Source organism: Manis pentadactyla, chromosome 3 (assembly GCF_030020395.1).
Source record: "Manis pentadactyla isolate mManPen7 chromosome 3, mManPen7.hap1, whole genome shotgun sequence".
Lineage (NCBI taxonomy): Eukaryota > Metazoa > Chordata > Mammalia > Pholidota > Manidae > Manis > Manis pentadactyla.
In genome coordinates this window covers 81,649,320-81,666,704 of record NC_080021.1, presented here as the reverse complement: position 1 = coordinate 81,666,704, position 17,385 = coordinate 81,649,320, and the positions used below count along the sequence as shown (strand labels likewise).

The 17,385-nt window shown below is 39.5% G+C and overlaps 1 protein-coding gene across 10 annotated transcripts in view; it reads right to left on the bottom strand.

Moving 5' to 3' along the window:
- Positions 1 to 17,385, bottom strand: part of FAM110B (family with sequence similarity 110 member B) — a 169,273-nt gene that overhangs the window by 70,353 nt on the left and 81,535 nt on the right. For 3 of the 10 annotated variants that reach the window (XM_057498075.1, XM_057498069.1, XM_057498071.1), the window contains one exon: positions 3,333 to 3,418. The exons of the other annotated variants lie outside the window; for them this stretch is intronic. The gene's annotated coding sequence lies outside the window, so the exon portion shown is untranslated. The remainder of the gene's footprint in view (positions 1 to 3,332; positions 3,419 to 17,385) is intronic. 10 annotated transcript variants of the gene reach the window in all.

The window sequence follows — 17,385 nt, the reverse complement described above, 5'->3', positions numbered from 1 at the left end:
TTCCCTGTGGGCATAATACTAGATGTTATTAAATAATCTTATACATAATATGTTAATTAGATATTATGACCTAATAAGAGCTATGAATTAGTTTGCAGAAGTAGTCCTGAGCTTACTAGCTTCCCTTCTGCTCTCAAAGCATAAGTTTTCAGACATTGACAGGCATCTTCTAGGATGTGACAGTGGGATTTTTTTTTAAGTTTTATCATTTTATTTATTTTTTTTAAATTGAAGTTCAGTTAATAATATTATATTGGTTTCAGGTACACAAGAGTGATTCAATAATTACATACATTACTAATAACATACCATGATAAGGACGTGGAAGCGTTTGCCTCATCAATAATCGCTATATCACCAAAAAGACTAGGGATTGGACCCTCTCTGCTGACCATTACATGATTCCTACACAACTTTTTATTACAATAAATGGACTACTGTCCTAAATTTTAGATTTATCTCCTAAAGTGGAGTGCCTAAACATTTCAGTGGAAGTTTCCTGTACTTTTAAATAGTTCTGTACAGCACCATGACCAGTGCTGAATGCATCTCTAGCCATGCTCTCCAAACTCAAAGCATACAATGTTGCATGAGCAATGCATGTTGCTATTTTTAAGCAAAAGCTTCATGGAAGAACTTCAAGTATGCATGGAATGACTGTTCATAATTGTGTTTTAACATTACTAACTTTGAAAGATTAGACTTCTTTCCAAATAAATATGTAACTACAGAACATAATTTATTAGGAGTCGAAACTTTTAAAGTCAGTAGGGGCCAAGTCAAAGTTGGCCTTGAAAAGGGTCCGATCAAAACTTTGGAGGTTATATCTTGATTGATACTCCTTGGGAGAAATTATGTTACCAGAATAACATTATTATACACTTCTCACTTTCTACCCCATTATATTTTGTCCCAGTCTAAGTGCTTTCCAGTTGGTGGCCCTGGGTAAGTCACTGCTCCATGCTTGCATTTTTTCATCTGTCATGTAAGGATGATGATGTTTTATGGATTAAATGAGTTAATATACACAGAAAACATTTAGGGAGTGCCCAGCATTTTGTAGACATTATATATATTTTATATACATATGTATATATATAACTCTCTCCTACTTGGCTGAGGGCAAAATTAAACCCAAAAGATGTTAACGTTTTTAGAAAAACTGACCTTCTCCCAGAAAAAGTATATAAATATGTATCCAGCCTGTCCTGAGCACAACCCAGATGGGAAATGTTACACTATTAAGACTTTGTTAATAATATCTAGAAATTCTGGAACTTAAATAAACATGACCTTTTTTCTGGGGCAATTTGGAAAAACATCTTGGAAATGTTACAAATGTGTGTACCTTTTTACCCTTGGCCATTCACTTAGGGAAAATCATCCTAAGGAATTAGTTGTGATCCTGTGCAAAAATAAGTTAGAAATAATTGAGGAGATATGCAAAAAAATACAAGTAAGGGATTTATCACAGTATCCTTTTATAGAGAAAAAAAGACAATTTTATTCAACAATAACCAAAAGGTTACAAAAATTATGGTGTATAAATAAAATTGATGGAACATTAGTTATTCAAAAGTATATTATATAAGAATACTTGTTAAATGGAAATCTAACAATAGTGAGAGTCATAACTCAGTGTATATCATGATTCCATTTTTGTTAAAATTATCTCTCTGCATACAATAAGCTTCTGTTGGCACTGGTGCAAGTCCTCATTGCTAAGTACAGCTCAGATAGTCCTTTTCTTAGTTATTTGGATAATTCTGTCCTTTTATCTAAAGGCATTCTCATCCACTTGAATAATATGACCAAGTTCAAATGTCTTGAAAGGAGCCAGTAAGATTAAGTGATGGGGAAAATATAAAATAATTTCTTTGGATATAAAGTTAGAAACATTAGCATCATTCAAGATCGACTGGAACCTTGGCAAGTTTCTGAGGCTTTATAGGTTTTACTACAACAGTGGGAATTGAGTTTAAAAGAAAGTAAAGCAAAACAGTGACCTTTTAGTGTGTCTGCCTATACTGTCTTTATTTTTACTCTCACAGTTTTAAAAATCTTGTGAACCACAAGTCAGCATCATTAATAAATAAGTTTGATGGTTCTGTCAGAAAGATATTTTCATGTATATGTGTACACTTTAAAGGAAATTTTATTATATCTAGGGACCAATTGTTTAAGTTCCACAGTAGAAATTAATGTGCAAATGGGATTTGTTTAATAGAAATTTGCCTTGAAGCAAACTGAACTATAGTCCATCCATACCGTTACGTGTGTAATTACCTGTAAAGCAAAACTGTTTTTTTCCTACTGAAAATAATCACCCCCTAGTTTCTTTCCTGAATGTGAAGTTTTTCATAAATGGTGACTAGTTTTCTATAGCTGGATCCCCTATATCTCTTGTTTTACTGCAAAAAAAAAAACCATTTTTCATTACATAATTCTATTAAAGGCAATGACAATAATTATGGGATGCTTTTCATTTATCAAGTGTTATTCTCCTGGAAAATTTACCACTCAGTGATTTTAACAGAAAAAGTACTGTGTCCTTCAAAAATGAAGATGTTATTTCAAAGAGAAAGAATCTTCAAACACCAACATCTCAATAGTTTCTAAATAAGAAAATCTGTGTCACTTACTTAAGCTTCTTTCTTGGGCTAACAATTTATGTTTTATGGACACAATAAAGAAAAAGCTATTCCTCCAAACATTACTGGAACAGTGTGTACATCTCTGGCAGTATTTGAAAGTCACTTCTGCAAATGTGGGTACTCTGTATATAGGGTACCTTTCCTATGCACCATATCAGTATATCTGGAAGACCTAGCACACAGAAAAGATAAGCTTCATTGCGTATTACTTTTATTGTGTGTATATTATTAACTTTGAAACTGTAAGTGATTTGAAGGACACCAATTCACCTTAAGGAAATTTTCTGGGGCCTCTCTTTTACTTTATTTTCAAAGTCAGGTTACAAGCTCATTTAAATTTCAAGTATTTGATTACATTCCTCTTGAAAGACTGCTCATGATTTTTGCCAAGTCAGTGCTCCCATTTGAGAAGAAGGTACTTTAATTTCATTGTAGGCAGGTCTTCTAATGAAGAGGAGAGTTTAAATTCCTCTTACATGGAATAGCCCAAGATGAAAGATTTTTATCATAAAGTCTGAGTCAAGCTTACACAAGTGGTTCGCATCCTAAATTATACAGAAGGCTTTTAAATTAATATCACACAATTGTTCTGTAATAGGAATAAATGGCATAAACTACCTAACAGGTTAGTGGAAAAGCACTACAGGAGTCCAGAGGGCAGTGACAGAAACAGCCCACCTGCTATCTTGATGGTATTTTGCATTTTGCAGCTTGAATCATCTTCCTCCAAAGGGTAGGCATGATCTTCACATTTGTTTTTATTGCTGTTTATGAACAAAAACAATCTGAGTAAGTGATGTGAGTCAGTGCCAAACTTTAAAAAGATGGTACCTGGCATTTTGTTACCCTGAGGGCAAGTTGCAGGGAGGGGTGGGGGGAGGTGGTTCTTAGTTAACTTTATTTTGCTGAACATGGGTACAGCTCATTCACACACAAGAGTGGATCCTGGAATCTCTGGATGAACTAAATAAGAAAATCTTAAAGGCCTTGCTCCTCCATGGATAGTGATGGGTGGTCCCATCGAGGAGAATCCATACTCCCGCTCCTTGGTACCTCCAGGTGGGAAAGCCAGGGCCTTGCACAGATGGGCGGGGGCCTCCTGCTCATAAGATCCCAGCCCAAGACAGGCCACAGGAGGAAGGAGAGGGGAGGAAGATCTTTTTAGATTTGTAATTGCTACTTTTCTTAAAATATCCTCATTTTCAGCCATAGAACTTAACAAATAATTTCTTGTGATTTTTATCCCTTTGAAAAATAATTGACTTCTGTCCTCCCAAATAATGCTGATGCTGTGCACCTTTTGGGAGGATGCATTTTACAGAGGAAAAAAATACTCCATTAACAACCCAAAAGAAGCAATACTAAAGCAGTAAAATACTGTTATTTTAAACACTGGTTAGTCTCAATTGTGTGAAATTAACTGGAATTTCAGTCAACCTACCTTCCTTTTAATTGACTCATTTTGGGCCATTCTGTAGTGTGTGCTCACTCATGCCTTCACACATATTTCTTTCAGCATTATTCTCTGACCTAAATTGCAGTGAAATGAAATGTATGACACCGAGTTTTTTCATCTCTGCATAAACTGAAGTCATCCAACTGCAAAACACATTCCACCTGCGAAATGTACGTCAGCATTCATGTATTAGTGATGTTTCACATTCTGTGGGTATTTGTACCACTGTGAGGAACTTAAATGGTGGGTCACCTGTATTCCCACTGCAAGGAAGTGCCCTCTTTCCAGAGAAGAACAACACGCTGTTCCATAAAGACACTGAAATTCCAAAATTGTGGTGTTAATAAGAATACACAGATCAGTGAAGCAGAAGAGTCCAGAAATAGATCCATAAACATACAACCAGTTTTGACAAAGGACCTCAGATGACTCAATGGAGAATAAAAAGCATTTTCAACAAATGATCACAGAACAATTACATATCCCTTTGGGAAAATTGTAAACCTTGACCACTACTCCACACCAAAAAATATCAACCTGAGATAGATCATAGACCTGAAAGTTAAAAACTAGAACTATATCTAGAAAATAACAGAGGAGAATATTTGTACAACCTGTAAGTAGGTAAAAATTTCTTGGAGTCACAAAAACACTAACTGTAAAAGAAAGTTTTATCCCATTTATCAAATGCTCATCAAATGACACTGTTAGGAAAATTAAAAGGCAAAACACTAAATAGGAGAAAACATACCCATTTGGAAAAGAACTACAAATCAATAACAAAAGGGTGAACCCTCCAACTTCAAAAAAGGGCAGAAGAAAACAGACACTTCACAAAATAAGACATAAAAGATGTGTAAATATCATGAAAAGGCTCCCAATGTCATTAGTCACGAGGGAAATACAAATTAAAACCACAAGAAAACTATTTTGTAGACCTCAAATCACTAAGAATAAAAACAATGCCAAATGCTGGCGAGAAGGTGGGATAACTGAAGCTCTCACACACTCCTCATTGGAAAGTCTGAAGCTAACGAGACATTTACCCCTTGACCCAGCAATTCCACTCAGGTGGCATATCCAAGATGAAAGAAAACACACGTCCACAGAAAGACTTGTTCAGCAAAGTTCACATAAACTTTATTCAAAATGCTTAACTCGAAACAACCCAAATATCCATTAACAGAAGAATAAACAAAGCATGGTATATGCACACAATGAGATCTGACTCAGCAATAAAAGGAAGGAGCCCCTGAAATAGCACAGATGAATTCTGGAGACATGCATGATACAGAATTCAAGGGACCAGCACAAAGGGTATATCCTGTATAGTCCCATTTACACACATTTTTCAAATTTTGTTATCATTAATCTACAATTACATAAAGAAAATTATGTTTACTAGGCTCCCCCCTACCCCAAGTCCCCCCCACAAACCCCATTACAGTCACTGTCCATCAGCATAGTAAGATGTTGTAGAATCACTACTTGTCTTCTCTGTGTTGCACAGCCCTCTCTTTCCCCCACCCCCCACATTATACATGCTAATCATAATACCCCCTTTCTTCTTCCCAGCCCTTATCCCTCCCTACCCTCCCATTCTCCCCAGTCTCTTTCCCTTGGGAACTGTTAGTCCATTCTTGGGTTCTGTGATTCTGCTGCTGTTTTGTTCCTTCAGTTTTTCCTTTGTTCTTATATTCCACAGATGAGTGAAATCATTTGGTATTTGTCTTTCTCCACTTGGCTTATTTCACTGAGCATAATACCCTCTAGCTCCATCCATGTTGTTGCAAATGGTAGGATTTGTTTTCTTCTTATGGCTGAATAATATTCCATTGTGTATATGTACCACATCTTCTTTATCCATTCATCTACTGATGGACACTTAGGTTGCTTCCATTTCTTGGCTATTGTAAATAGTGCTGCAATAAGCTTAGGGGCACATCTGTCTATTTCAAACTGGAGTGCTGCATTCTTAGGGTAAATTCCTAGAAGTGGAATTCCTGGGTCAAAAAAGTGGAATTTTGAGCATTTTGAGGAACCTCCATACTGCTTTCCACAATGGTTGAACTAATTGACATTCCCACCAGCAGTGTAGGAGGGTTCCCCTTTCTCCACAACCTCGCCAACATTTGTTGTTGTTTGTCTTTTGGATGGTAGCCATCCTTACTGGTGTGAGGTGATATCTCATTGTGGTTTTAATTTGCATTTCTCTGATAACTAGCGATGTGGAGCATCTTTTCATGTGTCTATTGGCATATCTGAATTTCTTCTTTGGAGAACTGTCTGCTCAGCTCCTCTGCCCATTTTTTAATTGGATTATTTGCTTTTTGTTTGTTGACGTGTGTGAGCTCTTTATATATTTTGGATGTCAAGCCTTTATCAGATCTGTCATTTACGCATATATTCTCCCATACTGTAGGTTACCTTTTTGTTCTATTGATGGTGTCCTTTCCTGTACAGAAGCTTTTCAGCTTGATATAGTCCCACTTGTTCATTTTTGCTTTTGTTTTCCTTGCCCAGGGAGATATGTTCACGAAGAAGTCGCTAATGTTTATCTCCAAGAGATTTTTGCCTATGTTTTTTCTAAGAGTTTTATGGTTTCATGACTTACATTCAGGTCTTTGATCCATTTTGAATTTACTTTTGTGTATGGGGCTAGACAGTGATCCAGTTTCATTCTCTTACATGTAGCTGTCCAGTTTTGCCAGCACCATCTGTTGAAGAGACTGTCATTTCCCCACTGTATGTCCATGGCTCCTTTATCGAATATTAATTGACCATATATGTTTGGGTTAACGTCTGGAGTCTCTAATCTTTTCCACTGGTCTGTGGCTCTGTTCTTGTGCCAGTACCAAATTGTCTTGATTACTATGGCTTTGTAGTAGAGCTTGAAGTTGGAGAGTGAGATTTCCCCCACTTCATTCTTCTTTCTCAGGATTGCTTTGGCTATTTGGGGTCTTTGGTGTTTCCATATGAATTTTTGAACTGTTTGTTCCAGTTCACTGAAGAATGTTGTTGGTAATTTGATAGGGATTGCATCAAATCTGTATATTGCTTTGGGCAGGATGGCCATTTTGACTATATTAATTCTTCCTAGCCAAGAGCATGGGATGAGTTTCCATTTGTTAGTGTCCTCTTTAATTTCTCTTAAGAGTATCTAACAGTTTTCAGGGTATAGGTCTTTCACTTATTTGGTTAGGTTTATTCCTAGGTATTTTATTCTTTTTGATGCAATTGTGAATGGAATTGTTTTCCTGATTTCTTTTTCTATGGGTTCATTGTTAGTATATAGGAAAGCCACAGATTTCTGTGTGTTAATTTTGTATCCTGCAACTTTGCTGAATTCCAATATCAGTTCTAGTAGTTTTGGAGTGGAGCCTTTAGGGTTTTTTTATGTACAATATCATGTCATCTGCAAATAGTGACAGTTTAACTTCTTCTTTACCAATCTGGATTCCTTGTATTTCTTTGTTTTGTCTAATTGCCGTGCCTAGGACCTCCAGTACTACGTTAAATAACAGTGGGGAGAGTGGTCATCCCTGTCTTGTTCTCGATCTCAGAGATCTCAGAGATCTCAAGAAGCTTTCAGCTTCTTGCTGTTCAGCATGATGTTGTCTGTGGGTTTATCATCTATGGCCCTTATTATGTTGAGGTACTTGCCCTCTATACCCATTTTGCTGAGAGTTTTTATCATGAATGGATGTTGAATTTTGTCAAATGCTTTTTCAGCATCTATGGAGATGATCATGTGGTTTTTTTCTATCTTTTTGTTTACGTGGTGGATGATGTTGATGGATTTTCGAATGTTGTACCATCCTTGCATCCCTGGGATGAATCCCACTTGGTCGTGGTGTATGATCCTTTTGATATATTTTTGAATTCGGTTTACTAATATTTTGTTGAGTATTTTTGCATCTACATTCATCAGGGATATTGTTCTGTAATTTTCTTTTTTGGTGGGGTCTTTGCCTGGTTTTGGTCTTAGGGTGATGTTGGCTTCATAGTATGAGTTTGGGAGTATTCCCTCCTCTTCTATTTCTTGGAAAACTTTAAGGAGAATGGGTATTATATCTTCTCTGTATGTCTGATAAAATCCCGAGGTAAATCCATCTGGCCAGGCGAGTTTTGTTCTTTGGTAGTTTTTTTATTACTGCGTCAATTTCATTGCTGGTAATTTGTTTGTTTAGATTTTGTGTTTCTTCCTTGGTCAGTCTTGGAAGATTGTATTTTTCTAGGAAGATGTCCATTTCTTCTAGGTTTTCCAGCTTCTTAGCATATAGGTTTTCATAGTAGTCTCTAATAATTCTTTGTATTTCTGTGGGATCCGTCGTGATTTTTCCTTTCTCGTTTCTGATTCTGTTGATGTGTGTTGACTCTCTTTTCCTCTTAATAAGTCTGGCTAGAGGCTTATCTATTTTGTTTATTTTCTCAAAGAACCAGCTCTTGGTTTCATTGATTTTTTCTATTGTTTTATTCTTCTCAATTTTGTTTATTTCTTCTCTGGTCTTTATTATGTCCCTCCTTCTGCTGACTTAAGGCCTCATTTGTTCTTCTTTCTCCAATTTTGATAATTGTGATGTTAGACTTTTCATTTGGGTTTGTTCTTCCTTCTTTAAATATGCTTGGATTGCTATATACTTTCCTCTTAAGACTGCTTTCACTGCGTCCCACAGAAGTTGGGGCTTTGTGTTGATGTTGTCATTTATTTCCATATATTGCTGGATCTCCATTTTAATTTGGTCGTTGATCCATTGACTATTTAGAAGCGTGTTGTTAAACCTCCATGTGTTTGTGAGCCTTTTTGCTTTCTTTGTACAATTTATTTCTAGTTTTATACCTTTGTGGTCTGAAAGGCTGGTTGGTAGAATTTCAATCTTTTTGTGGCCTAGTATATGGTCTATTCTGGAGAATGTTCCATGTGCACTTGAGAAGAATGTATATCCTGTTGCTTTAGGGTGTAGAGTTCTATAGATGTCTATTAGGTCCATCTGCTCTATTGTGTTGGTCAGTGCCTCTGTGTCCTTACTTATTTTTTGTCTGGTGAATCTGTCCTTTGGAGTGAATGGTGTATTGAAGTCTCCTAAAATGAATGCATTGCATTCTATTTCCTCCTTTAGTTCTAGTTCTGTTACTATTTGTTTCACATATGCTGGAGCTTGCTCCTGTGTTGGGTGCATATATATTTATAATGGTTATATCCTCTTGCTGGACTGAGCCCTTTATCATTATGTAATGTCCTTTATCTCTTGTTACTTTCTTTGTTTTGAAGTCTATTTTGTATGATACTAGTACTGCAACACCTGCTTTTTTCTCCCTATTGTTTGCATGAAATATCTTTTTCCATCCCTTGACTTTAAGTCTGTGCATGTCTTTGGGTTTGAGGTGAGTCTCTTGTAAGCTGCACATAGATGGGTCTTGTTTTTTTATCCATTCAGTGACTCTATGTCTTTTGATTGGTGCATTCAGTCCATTTACATTTAGGGTGATTATCGATAGGTATGTACTTATTGCCATTTCAGGCTTTAGATTTGCAGTTACCAAAGGTTCCAGGTTACTTTCCTTACTATCTAAGAGTCTAACTTAACTCACTTAGTACACTGTTACAAACACAATCTAAAGGTTCTTTTCTATTTCTCCTCCTTTTTCTTCCTCCTTTATTCTTTATATATTAGGTATCAAATTCTGTACTTTTTGTCTATCCCTTGATTGACTTTGGGGATAGTCTATTTAATTTTGCATTTGCCTGGCAATCAGCTGCTCCACCCTCCCTACCGTGATTTTACTACCTCTGGTGACAGCTATCCAACCCTAGGAACACTTCCGTCTATAGCAATCCCTCCAAAATAGACTGCAGAGATGGTTGGTGGGAGGTAAACACTCTCAGCTTTTGCTTATCTGGAAATTGTTTAAATCTCTCCTTCAAATTTAAATGATAATCCTGCTGGATAAAGTAATCTTGATTCCAGTCCCTTCTGCTTCATGGCATTAAATACATCATGTCACTCCCTTCTGGCCTGTAAGGTTTCTGCTGAGAAGTCTGATGTTAGCCTGATGGGCTTTCCTTTGTATGTGATCTTATTTCTGCCTCTGGCTGCTTTTAACAGTCTGTCCTTATCCTTGATCTTTCCCATTTTAATTACTATGTGTCTTGGTTTTGTCTTCCTTGGGTCCCTTGTGTTGGGAGATCTGTGGATCTCCATGGCCTGAGAGACTATCTCCTTCCCCAGATTGGGGTTGTTTTCAGCAATTACCTCCTCAAAGACACTTTCTATCCCTGTTTGTCTCTCTTCTTCTGGTACCCCTATAATGCGAATTATAATGCGAATTTGGACTGGTCACACAGTTCTCTCAATATTCTTTCATTCTTAGAGATCCTTTTTTCTCTCTTTGCCTCAGCTTCTTTGTATTCCTCTTCTCTAGTTTCTATTTCATTTATTGTCTCCTCCACTGTATCCAACCTGCTTTTAATACCCTCCATCATGCTCTTCAATGATTGGATCTCCAACCTGAATTCATTCCTGAGTTCTTGGACGTCTTTCCGTACCTCCATTAGAATGTTGATGATTTTTATTTTGAACTTCCTTTCAGGAAGTCACGTGGTCCATATCATTTAAATCTTTCTCGGGAGTTGTATTAACAATTTTACTCTGGACAAGGTTCCTTTGGTGTTTCATGTTTGTATATGGCGCCCTCTAGTGTCCAGAAGCTCTATTCTGGAGCTGCTGAGCCCCTGAAGCAATGTCAGGGGTCGCAGGGGAGCGGTACTGGTGCCTGGGGAGGGAAGAGCTGTTCCCCACCTCCCAGCTGCTGTGCCTGTCTCCACTGCCTGAGCCAGTGGGCCTGGCACACAGGTAATTTTTTGTCCCAGAGCAGCCAGATATGGATCCCTGCTTTCCACAAGCAGCCAGAATCCCAGTCTCTCCAGGAACTCTGCCTGTATTAACTTTCCAACCCAGTAGTCATGCAAGTCTCATGAAAGCACCATGAAATGTAGGTTTGTGCTCCCAGCACAGATCTCCGGAGCTAGGTATTCAGCAGTCCCAAGCCTTCCACTCCCTCCCTGCTCTGTTTGTCTTCCTCCCGCCGGTGAGCTGGGGTGGGGGAGGGGCTCAGGTCCCGTGGAGCAATAGCTCTGGTACGTTATCCTGTTCGCTGAGGTCTGCTCTTTTCTCCAGGTGTGTGCAGTCTGATGCCATCCTCTTTCCTGTTGCTCTCTCAGGATTAGTTGCACCAATTAAATTTTCTAATTGTATCCAGTTTTAGGAGGAAGCCTCTGTCTCTCCTCTCACACCGCCATCTTTAATCCCATCTCCCATTTACACACATTTTAAAACAGATAAAATAATATATGGTGAGAGAAATCAGAACAATAATTTCCTCTGGGGTGGAAAAGGAGAACTGACTCCAAAATGGCCACAGAGAATTTGCTGGGGCAATAGAAATGTTCTGCACTTTTAGTAGGGTGGTTACATGAGTGTTTCTATTTGTTAGACTTTATGTCAAACTGTATACTTAAGATCTGTACATTGTACATAAAAAAACCCCTCATATTGTATTATAAAACGAGTATTACCAATTTAGTCTTACTACAAAGTTTTTAAACAGGTTTTAATAAACTCACAGCTGAGCACCTTGAGGTTGAAGGCTTTGTTAAGACAGTCTTGTGTTTGAATATCTGTCCTGTTCCTTACTAGTTAAATGAATGTGGGTTAAATTACTTAATTTCTTTAAGACTCAGTTTCTTTTCAAATCAAAATAGCTGTGTCAATAGCTATTTGATAGCTTTGAAAGAGGACGAGAGGTGGGAGCTGGCCCTCTGAAGTTAATAAGGGGGTGTATATTGTCTGTGGAGAATTTTAAAAACACTAATAAAGGCCCATGCAAACAATTTAAACACATAATAAGTGATAAAATACCTGTTCCTATGGAGATAACTGTTCCCAAAGACACTACATATGAGAGTCAAAGCAATGCAGTCTGATGGCCACTGTGAGGATGTGAAGGGAGGGAGCAGTGACCTGAGCATAAAGGTCATTGGTTATGGCCCAGGAACAGCTAACCTCTACTGACTCCTTTCTGTGTGCCTGGCCATTCAATTCTTGCGACAATTCTATGAAGCAGATACTACTGCCACCATTTCACAGTTCAGCAAACTGGCAGCAGTCAGTAACCTTCTGGAGGCTACAGCTGGTGAGTGGTAGAATCTAGGGGCACACTGAACTCCACCTCACTAGTGCCTCTGAAGCAAGAAACTACACCATTGCTGCTGAGCTCCTAGCCTTCCCTGGGGCTTCAAAAGCTGACTGGAAGAGAATGGAGTGGGGCAGTCAAAAAAGGGGAACTCTTGATTTAAAAGTCTGTTTTGGAGAATTTGGATCCTCAAGCTTGATTCACAACAGTACAAGACTAAGAACAATCAAAAGGTCAGAGTCTCTAGTTATATTCCTCAACAAAATAGACTGGTCTAATTTCCTAATGGCCAGGAAGTGGAGACGGGCAGCCTTGTCAAAAACGTTGCCCAGCCCCTCTCAAAAACAAGCCCAGCATTTCCTCACCCATGCCAGCATCGTGTGCCCGAGGGGCCACTGCCTGGTTTCCCCAGCACTGTGGACCTGTGAGCTGGCCCAGCGCTCTCGCTAAGGAGAGCAGCCACCTCCTTGGGGGCAAGCGGAGGGGAGCAGAGCCCTCCTGGCAGCTGACTGTGTTTTCATGGCAGTGATCTTGTTCCTCAGCCATAGTGTGAATGTGGCTATAAATCAAGCAGTAATTAGATTTTGCAGCATTTAACACAGCCCCTCTGTTGCCCGCATTTAGCAGCTCTGGATGGGAAAGAAAGGCCGTTCCCACTGAAAACACAATCTTCTTCACTTTGAGCCTGGTGTTCTGCCTCAGCCCCCAAAGCACAACACTGCGATGGAGAAAACATTGTCTCAGGGGCCAGGGGGTGTGACAACACCTTGCAGTTACACCGGGGATAGGGATGGAATGGAAAGAATGCCAGAACAGGGGACCTGTCCTTATCATATGAGAACACAGAGCAACAACCAAAAGCCTATGGAAAATGGATCAGTTCAGATAAATTATGCATTTAATTGAAATGAAAATTTAATTAACCTATCAGAAAAGTATCGGAATTTACACAGATGCATATGCACACAGGAATCTATGTAAACTAAGCTCTCATTTGATTTTAGTCAAAGCAAATTCAGCCTTCACTTTAAGACCATAAACATGTCATCTTGGGTGATTTATAAGGGAGACCTCAGGAGATGTGTGAATTATGTCTTCATGAAGATTTTAGTTTCCAGTGTTATTAAGCTCTATAAAAATGCAACTTGATACTTAGGTTTACAAAGAATGTCAGTGTTCTCTTTTAGTGTGACTTGATGCTTTTTATTTCACATTTCTACACATTATGCTTCTCAAGTGAAATACATTTTGATAACTTACAGAAACGGAAAACAGTACTAGAAAGCTAAACATTTAATTTTTATTTTAAACTGTTGGTTATTTTCTCAATGGACATATCCTGACAACTTTAAAAAGCTAAAGGTATCAATGATTCCAAAAATATTTTATGACTGAAAATTTCTAGTTTAAAAAATATTATATATTTCAGACCACAGGTTGGCAAACTTTTTAAAAAAGGGCCAGTGAATATTTAAGGCCAGTGTAGCATGAAATAGCCATAATGAACATATGATTGCAGCTGTGTTCCAATAAAATTTTATTTACAAAAACTGACAGTGGGCTGGACCACTGTTTGTCAATCTCTGATCTAGACTAGGCTAAAACATATATTGGTCTCTAACATATATTGGAAACTGATACTTAACAGCAAAAAAGAACTGGAAATAAGCAACCCTTTGTGTCCAGTTGTGTAAGGTTAGATGTGGCAAATGTTTCTTTAGTTTCTGGAACTGTTATCATGAAACATAAGATTTGAGTGTATTTATCCTTTCTTGCACATAGCATTCTAACAGGTGTTCATGCAGATCACAGCCAGAAACAGCGTGTCCTGTGGGTGACTGGAGATGGCTAAAGAGTGCTCTACTTAACAAGGAAAGGCTTCATTTGAATGGAATTGGATCTCAACAGGCCCAAAGCACCTTAACAAGAAAAAAGTCACTTCTGTTACTTCAGAGCACAACTGAATCACCCAACTTCAAATGGGCACTGAATATGCCATGCTTTGCAAAACACACAGAAACACTCAGGGAGTAGAGAAAAGCATGATGTATCCTTCTCTAATGACACAAAATAATTTGTATCCACAGGTTTAAGGAAAATTAATTAGAGTGTAATCTTTCAATCAGGAATGGTAGCTATTTAAATGCCAAAAGGAATGTAACCCTAAATTAAAACACTAAAAAGACAAAAAAGGTCCTACTGATGGAGGAAAGAGTAAGCCCATCAAATGAAGCTGGCTAACACAAGACCCTCAGCGGGGCACATGGGCTGCCAGGTCTGAGCAAATGCTCGTGGCAGGTAGAAGAGAGAGTTCTGCTGGACTTCCACTGCAATGAACCAGGGTGTGTGCCATACAACACCGATGCTCTTTGACCCCATGGCTCCCTATCCCGGGGGAAAGGCCAGCATGGCTGCCTTGGGCTGCTGTTCTTGTTACAGGAGACAAACCACTTGAAACCCAAACTCACAAAGTTGGCCGCTTGAGACCTTTGTGGAACAAGGGAGGGTATGAATAACTCTCAGTTCCCAGAGATTTTGCACCACCATCTGTGTCATTCTCTTTTAAAAAGGTACTACCTGGAGAATGAAGCAATTCAATACTAGATTACACAGCCCATCTGATAATGTGACATAGAAAAAGGGAGAAAGAAAACAAAGAATTGAGAAAGTGCTCTGCAATTAATTTTTAAGATCTATTATGTAACTAGCCTGAAAAAGAAAGTTACAAATTAAGAGATTACTTACATAAAAACATATGTACCCATAGGCAGAGAGGTCTTTTGCTTTCCAGGGACCTGGTTCTCCTGGCTCCCATCAACACTTCTGAGGAGCCTCCAGCTTCAGATGTACCAGCCCCAGGGCTCCTGGTAAGTGGAGATCGCAAAGGGGTCCCAAGACCCCTCCTCTCTCGCTGGCTCTCACTGCTCTGCTCTCTGCAGTTTCAGCCTTTTCCTATCTACTAAATCCCCAGAATGCATCCTCTTCTTGTATATCTGTTTGTTTAGTTGTTTGTAACGGAGAAAATATAGCAAAGTATATCCAGCTAGCAAATCCCACTTGAAAAGCCACATCAACTTTGGTAATGAGGTTGGGGGCCTGGGTGAGTTACATAAGTACCCTGCTTGCTCTGGCTCAGTATTCCTATCAGGAGGTGGCAACAGGGGGTTCATATCCAGCTTCACGTCCTACCGACCAAGGTCCAGTATACAATACTGTATATTGAAGCAAAGAGAAAAATCTTTAAAGTGATAGGAGGTTCTGGAGAGGAACAGAAAAACCTCTTAACGTCAAGACACAATAATTGAAAATACTGCTCTACAGAGCCAAGGCTTGGGTCTTACACCTTTTGCATCCCTACCAATGACTGTTTTAGGGCCATGGCCATGCTAATGCTCCCACATGTGTATCCCCAGTTGTCTGCTCCCTAAACTTCAGGCTGGGGTCCCCAACAGCCACTCAGTGCCGCCACGTGCATGTCATCAGCAGCTCAATCTCAAGGGTCCAAAACTGAGCTCCTGAATCCCTTCCCCAAGCTGTGCCCCCTTCTCTGCCAGTTCATGCAGCATCTTTCTTCCAGGTGCTCTGGCCAGAAATCCTAGAGGCATTGTCCTGTTCCTTTTTCTATCACACCACACATTCTAGCTGTCATTAAATCTCACACACTCAATTTTCAAAATATTTCCAGAACCTGACCATTCCTCATCACTTACATAGCTCGACCCTGGCCAAAGCCACTAAGTCTGCCACTGTCTTTTGGTCTCACTCAGTCTTAGCACGGCAGCCACAAAGACCCTGTTAAAGGCAGCAAGATCCCTCCACCCCTCTGTCCAAAGCCCTCTCTCTAATGGCTTCTCATTGTTTTCAGGGCGAAAGCCAAAACCCTAACAACAGCCCAAGAGCTTGTCCAATCAGAGTCCCTTACTTCACTTCTTCCAGCACAACACCCCACCTCAAGAACACTCCTGGCGGGCCCCTCTGCCTGGGGCCCTTACCCACTGACAGCTGCCGGGCTCACACTCTCCCTGGTATGGGCCGGGCTCAAATATCCCTTTCTCCTGAGGCCTTCCTTGCCCCCCACCCCCAACTGAATCAGTTTTCTGGAGCTGTGTAACAAATTACCACAAATTCTAGGACTTAAAACAACCCCCAGTTACTGTCTCGTAGTTTTCATCAAGGTCCAGGCACAGCTAAGTTGCGTTCCTCACCTCAGGGTCTCAAAGAGCTGCAATGAAGGGGTCCTCTGGGTGGCTTTCCTTTAGAAGCTGGGGTTCTCCTTTGAGCTCCTAGAGTTCCTGGCAGAATTCAATCCTTTGGAGGGCCAGGGTCCTGGTGGCTGCTACAGGCCAGAAGAAGAAGCTCTACTACAGTCTGCTGGGATGGAGTCTCACATGCAGTCACCGATAATCATTATCAGTGACTCCCATCACCTCACCATATCTATCAGGCGTTGCACTCAACGCAAGAGTCATCTTATAACACTGCCCACCACCTCATTCCTGGAACACACACACTACCCCTGCCCCACTCCCTGCTGGGTGTTCCCCTATAGCATTTCTAAACATTTGATACACCAACTATTTTATATACTTATCTTTCATCTTTTTGCTTCCTCTCAAGGCAATACAAGCCTCATGAGGGCAGGACTGTTCATCTGTTTTTGTTCACTACTATATCCCCAGGCTGCAGAAGGACACTGCCTGACTCAGAGCAAGTTATCAATAAATATTTATTGATTAAATATGTGGGTTTGCCATACAGGTTTGATCTAAAAATGTCAGCACCTCCACATCTCTGATTCTCCTAAGCTGCAGACTTCTGTGACCTCTTTCTACTCTAGTTGCATCTGCTGTGGTTCTACTGCATCAGAACTTTGCTTAGTCACAAAAGATGAGACTGAATGTCCTTTTCCCAGTAACAGAGCTCTCTAGTCTTAGTTTATTTATAGTTTTATCAGCCTGTACATGGTGAGAACTCCACATTGAATGTTTGCAAAACCAGCATTTTTCACTTATGCAGAAACGGGTAGGTTCACTGGCCAGTTTCCAGGCTCAAGGATGACTTCTATGTTTGTTTGCTTGTTCT